This window comes from Lissotriton helveticus, chromosome 10, assembly GCF_964261635.1.
Source record: "Lissotriton helveticus chromosome 10, aLisHel1.1, whole genome shotgun sequence".
Lineage (NCBI taxonomy): Eukaryota > Metazoa > Chordata > Amphibia > Caudata > Salamandridae > Lissotriton > Lissotriton helveticus.
In genome coordinates, this window is record NC_136071.1 from 169,323,250 (window position 1) to 169,329,664 (window position 6,415).

Genomic DNA, 6,415 nt, shown 5'->3' on the forward strand with positions numbered 1-6,415 from the left:
TATGTTGAATGGGTTTTGTTTCAGATAAGACATTCATTGAAAGCTGAAGGATTCATAGCGAGAGAGTCTTTAAAAGTAGACTGTAAGAAAGTTACAGCCCATCTGTCTCTTCGGAGAGCACTGTTGTGAATGGCGCAGACGCGTCATCAGTGCAGACTCCCTGCAGGGTTCAACTAAGCATGCCAAGATAGAGTCTGGTAAAACAGCAATCATGCTTCTTGTTAAACAACTTCAAGACAACAGTCAAGAGATTTATTATATTACATCTAATCATTAAATTGTGTCCTTTTGTATTTGGATTTAATTAGCTTCACATCTTCCCTTTCATGACTTGTACCTAAATCTTCAAGTAGAAGACTGCACAGGTTCTAAAGCCCAGATGTGTTATAATTTATTGACAATTATCCTACACTAAAAGGCAAATGTCCTGGCTGATGTAAATCTTGGGATTTAGTCATAATCATAATTAAGCAGATGATGTGTGCCACAACTTCCTTGATTAAAAGAAATGCATAAAAGTTAGTAAAACATTATGATTTATTTAATAAAAAACTCCAAATCAGCAGGAATGTGAAAGATGGTACAGACATGAAGCATTATGATGATACACCATACTGACAACCACATGAAACAAGCATCGGCAAATCAACTAAGTCTGAATGCCTTTTGCCGCTGCTGTGCAGCTTCATTAAAAAAAACTAAAAAAGTGCAATGGTGTACATGCATGCATCACTGAGCATATAAATCACGACAATATTGTGGCCCAATATGATGGAATATGTATTTGCATGTGTCTTCACGCTTTTGTGCATGCATGTGTCATGAGAAGTCCATCATTTTGTTTTCTTTTATTTACCATTTCAAGATTGTGGACGTCAATCTTGGAGCAGTACATTAAAAAAAACTCTAAATGAGCGAGAAAGCTCATTTTATAAAAGGACTATAACATTGCAAACTACCTGCCCCTCCAAGAAAATTGTAAAAACCCACCTTTTTTATTGATATAGACCACCACGATGGGAGAGGTAGTGGAACAACAATTAACAGAGGAGCAGGGCAGGGGAGCAACAAAGCGTCTTGAGACAGGGGATAGGAGGAAATAAAAAATTATATATATATAGTAGTAGTAGTAGAAAAGCTTTATTCGATTTTAGCAGAATTTTAAAATCATAAAAGCAGCAACACCAAGAAATCAATACATATTGTGCATAATAAAACAGTATCTAACACATATATATCATTACAATTAAGAAGCTGTAGGTACAGTGATTGAAAAACACGTTAAGCTTTTCCTTTTTCTGAAAATACTCTTTAAAAAGCCAACCATAGTGGCCACACTCAGTTCATCATGTAACGACTGAAGGTACAGTAAGGCTGGGCGGCACTGGTACCATGTCCCGCTAGTTTTCAGAAAAGGTTTGATCCATCGGGCTCTCTCTTTGCAGTAAAATTTACAAAAGCAAATCACATGGAGGGTTGATTGTTCGGCCTCCCCATCACAGGGGCACTTACAAAGCTTTTTTGCCCAGTCGTTAGTTTTGGGAAATGAAACAAGGCGAAAGAAAATGTCAAATATAAACCTTGTAAGTAAAAACCTGTCGAATCCCTTTGTACACCAATTCAGGTAGGGTTGCATGTTAACAGATACTAGTGACATATGATGCCGCACAACCGAGCCCTTATTGAGCTCGACCCCGAGCCGCAGGGATTCCAGATGGAACCAACAGATGTTCTTTAAATCTTTCCTCGTGACCTTACATAAGCCCTCTGGTGCAGTAAAGAACTCGGGGTACCCCATGTCTTGGTATATATATATATATATATATATTCACTTAAAAAAACCATAGGTTTCAGGCCTTATATAGTTAGGAATTAGCATTTTAACCCCTTCGACGCTCATGACGAGCTGGGCTCGTCATGAGGTAGCCTCCTGGCACGCTCATGACGAGCCCAGCTCGTCATGAAACATGGGAATGAGTAAATCTCAGCGTACGGGCGGAATTCCGCCCGCACGCATGCGGTTAAAAACCTTGCAAATTCACTCAAAAAAACATAGTTTCAGGCCTTATATAGTTAGGAATTAGCATTTAAAAAACCATTGAAATTGCTCCTATAAAGGTAGTTGTACTAACTATATTTCGCGCACCCGCAATCCACTGCTGATGATGTCACATATTACATCATTCATGACATGGTCAGTGACATCACTGATGACATCACTGATGACATCTCAAATGACATCACTGATGACATCACTGATGACATCTCATTTGACATCACTGATGACATCACTGATGACATCATCCAGTGACTGTGTGTTTCTGTAAAGTTTAAATATGTTTTACATATTGAAGAATAAGTGGATGTATAAGTGTCTGGATGAAGGATTTAGTAGGTGAGTGACTGACTGTATGAGTGAGTGATTAAATGTGTCTTACTAAATGCATGGGTTAGTGACTAAACTGTCTGAATGTGTGCATCAGTATGTCTGTTGTTGTGTAAGCTGCTGCATGTGTTGATCAGAAGCTATATGAGTGGCTATATGGGTTATTGATTGGTTGCCCAAGTATTTGAATGGGAGACTAAGTGTGTGTGTGGGTGGCTGGGAGGTGTGTGACTCTGTGCATAGATGTGTAAGCAGTTGATTCACTAGGTGTATGAGTTCAAGCGTGCATGTAGAAACAGCTATATGGGTGGTTGACTGTGTGCATGGGTGTGTTGGTGAGTGAATGGATATCTCAGTGCTACATGTCCAAGTAAGTACATATTTACGTAAGTACAAGGAATTGGCTTCCTGCAGGTCGTGCTGCGGCCACGCCGCTTTTAATTACCTGTTTGCTATCTCATTTCTTCTCATTTGCGTTGTCCCTTGTTTTTAGGCGCTTGTATTCGCGCTGGTATCCGCGAACCGCTCCTCGCCCTCTTACCTGCACATAAAAAGTTGTTAGCACCGCCGTTTGGCGGGTCCGGGTCCTGGGGTTGGATTGGTGGGCGCCATCTTGCCTTGGGCTGGGTCGCTTTTTGCACGGGCGCCATCTTGGAGCGTCTTTTCGCTCGTGGTGCCATTTGACTCGCCTATTTAAGGCGGACTTAGTCCTTGCCATTTGGTCAAGGAATTGGCTTCCTGCAGGTCACGCTGCGGCCACGCTGCTTTTAATTACCTGTTTGCTATCTCATTTCTTCTCATTTGCATTGTCCCTTGTTTTTAGGCGCTTGTATTCGCGCTGGTATCCGCGAACCGCTCCTCGCCCTCTTACCTGCACATAAAAAGTTGTTAGCACCGCCGTTTGGCGGGTCCGGGTCCCGGGGTTGGATTGGTGGGCGCCATCTTGCCTTGGGCTGGGTCGCTTTTTGCACGGGCGCCATCTTGGAGCGTCTTTTCGCTCGTGGTGCCATTTGACTCGCCTATTTAAGGCGGACTTAGTCCTTGCCATTTAGTCAAGGAATTGGCTTCCTGCAGGTCGCGCTGCGGCCACGCTGCTTTTAATTACCTGTTTGCTATCTCATTTCTTCTCATTTGCGTTGTCCCTTGTTTTTAGGCGCTTGTATTCGCGCTGGTATCGCGAACCGCTCCTCGCCCTCTTACCTGCACATAAAAAGTTGTTAGCACCGCCGTTTGGCGGGTCCGGGTCCCGGGGTTGGATTGGTGGGCGCCATCTTGCCTTGGGCTGGGTCGCTTTTTGCACGGGCGCCATCTTGGAGCGTCTTTTCGCTCGTGGTGCCATTTGACTCGCCTATTTAAAGTCACCCTTTCCCACGCAGCGGGAACGCGCAGTGGTGACGCTGTCGCTTAGCCGGAGTCGTGCCTGAGTCCTGCCCGTCTGCGCCCGTTCGCGCTATGGTCGCGCCGGGCGTGCAGGGCTCGGTGGGCACCCGCTGTATCCCAGTGTGGCTGCGGCACTCCCTGCCATGTTTGTGTACTCCAGCAAGACTTTGCGGAATATAGGACGTTTGACTGTTAGTTGCAGTCTTCCTCCTATACATCCTCTAGCTGGCCCTTACCACTGTGCTTGCGGTGGGTGGACGCTGGATCGTCCAACTTCGATCATACAGGATCGTCCTACGGCTGCTTGTCATAGCAGTCGCCCTGAACATGCTCTTCGCATCTTCAGTTTTAATGCCAGGTCTTTGGTGCAGCACTATCAGGCCGTGTTTGACCTGATACAGGAGGAGGCCCGGACATCGTGGCCATCACGGAGACGTGGATGAAGGACGATGACGCGGCTATCATCAATCTGGCATTCCCCTCTGACTTTTCTGTCTTCACCCTTAATAGATCTACCAGGGGAGGGGGTATTGCTCTTGCCATGCGTTCCAGCCTCACTTGTAGCTGGTCGGGGCTGACCATCGCGGGATGTGAAAGTGCGGTGTTCAAAATTTTGGTCACCCCACATTTCTCACTCTCGGGGATGGTCGTATATCGCCCCCCTGGAAGCGATGCGGCGTTCAGAGCTGCCTTCCCAGATGTGGTCAGTTCTCTGGCGGTAGGCTGCCCCAATTTCTCCATCCTGGGAGACCTTAATTTACACTTTGACCGCCCTAACATCTCCACGGTCAGTGGTCTTCTTGCTGACCTAGAGGCCCTTCAGCTTGTGCAATTGGTTCGGCAGCCTACCCATACAGGCGGCCATATTTTAGACCCGTTCTTTACAAACCTGGCAGATGTTTCAGTCACTGCCGTCACTCCCCTTGGCTGGTCAGACCACTCGTTGGTTGCTATCTGTACCCCTTTGCCGGGAATGATTACTATTCCCCCTGTTAAGCTGGTCGCGAGACGGCAGTGGAGTAAATTACGGCTAGAGGACTTACATCGTGTCCTCGCCATGGAGCCTTTAGAATCTCTGGTAGCTGTTGACTCTGGCTACGACAGGTTCTGCTCCTGGATCTCCAAGGCACTGGACGCCCTTATTCCCATCACCGCTCGTAAGATCAGCCCCAGGGATTCAAGCCCGTGGTACGATGGCGCCTTACGAACACTTAAGGGTAGCTGTAGGCGAGCGGAGAGGGCTTGGCGGAAGGCGTACGATAACGGGAAAAAAGATTTCTATCTCGCCTCCGTCAAAACCTACCACCGGGCTGTCTGTCGAGCGCGGGCAGCAATCTACGCTGCTGAATTTGCTACCAGCTCCAACCCCTCCAAAACGATCTTTAAAGTGATGAAGGACCTCCTAGCAAAGCGAGTCGGTACTCCGACGATCGGCTCGACTGTCCACTGTGAGGCCCTGGCTGCGTTCTTTTTGGAAAAGGTCCAAAACATCTATAAGACATTTCCTAATACAGGGCCCCCAGTTGAGTCTCCGATCAACATCCAGGGAGACTCCCCTCTGCACATGCTGCCCCCACTGACATCTGAGGGGTTCGACCTTCTGGCTCAGCAGGTCAAATCCGGGTCTCCAGCTGATCCGCTTAGACCGACCTTCTTTAGAGATCGGTCGTTTGTGGGCCGGGCCGTGGTTCACTCCTTGATCAACATCTCGTTGGAGTCAGGCACGGTACCCGCTAGCTGGAAGCAGGCGGTGGTTTTCCCCATCTTGAAAAAACCTTCCCTGGATCCGGAGAAACCTGAAAATTATCGGCCTATTTCCTTGCTCCCGTGGCCGACCAAGGTATTGGAGGCTCACGTCAACAAAGTTCTCTCAGCTCACCTTATCCATGCTAACATCTTGGATCCCACTCAGAACGGGTTCCGTGCTGGGCACAGCACGGAGACCGCCCTTCTCTCCATGGCTGAACATCTTCGCATGGTGATGGATGCGGGACAGACAGCGGCGCTCGTGTTATTAGATCTGAGCGCCGCGTTTGACACTGTCTCGCATCCCATCCTATTGCATCGCCTGGAGGAGACTGGGCTGAGTGGTCTGGCCCTTCAGTGGTTCCGGTCCTTCTTAGACGATCGTTTCTTTAGCGTTGCCACTCCACCGTTCCAGTCCCAATTCCATCCTCTGAAACAGGGGGTGCCGCAAGGATCCTCGCTGAGTCCCACGTTGTTCAATCTTTACGTGAGACCGCTGGCTGAGGTCGTCAGGCAATGGGGCATGACTATGGTCTCATATGCCGACGACACTCAGCTAGCGGTTACGATCAGCGGGGATGCGGACCAGGATGCCCCCAGGTTTCAGAGTGGACTTAGGGCGGTGGCGAGCTGGATGAAGAACAACTGTCTCCAGCTCAACGCAAAGAAAACGGAGATCATGATCGTCGGTAGGAGGCCGGAACTGTGGGGAGACAGATGGTGGCCAGCGGAATTGGGGCCGGTCCCCATTCCGGTCACTGAGCTGAAGAACCTCAGAGTCTGGATGGATCCCTCCCTCAGCTTCGTGGGCCATACCAAGAGAACTGCGGCCTGCTGCTTTGGTATACTACGGTCGTTGCGTCCCGTCTTGAAGTTTTTTGACCATCGCACCAGGCAGCTGAT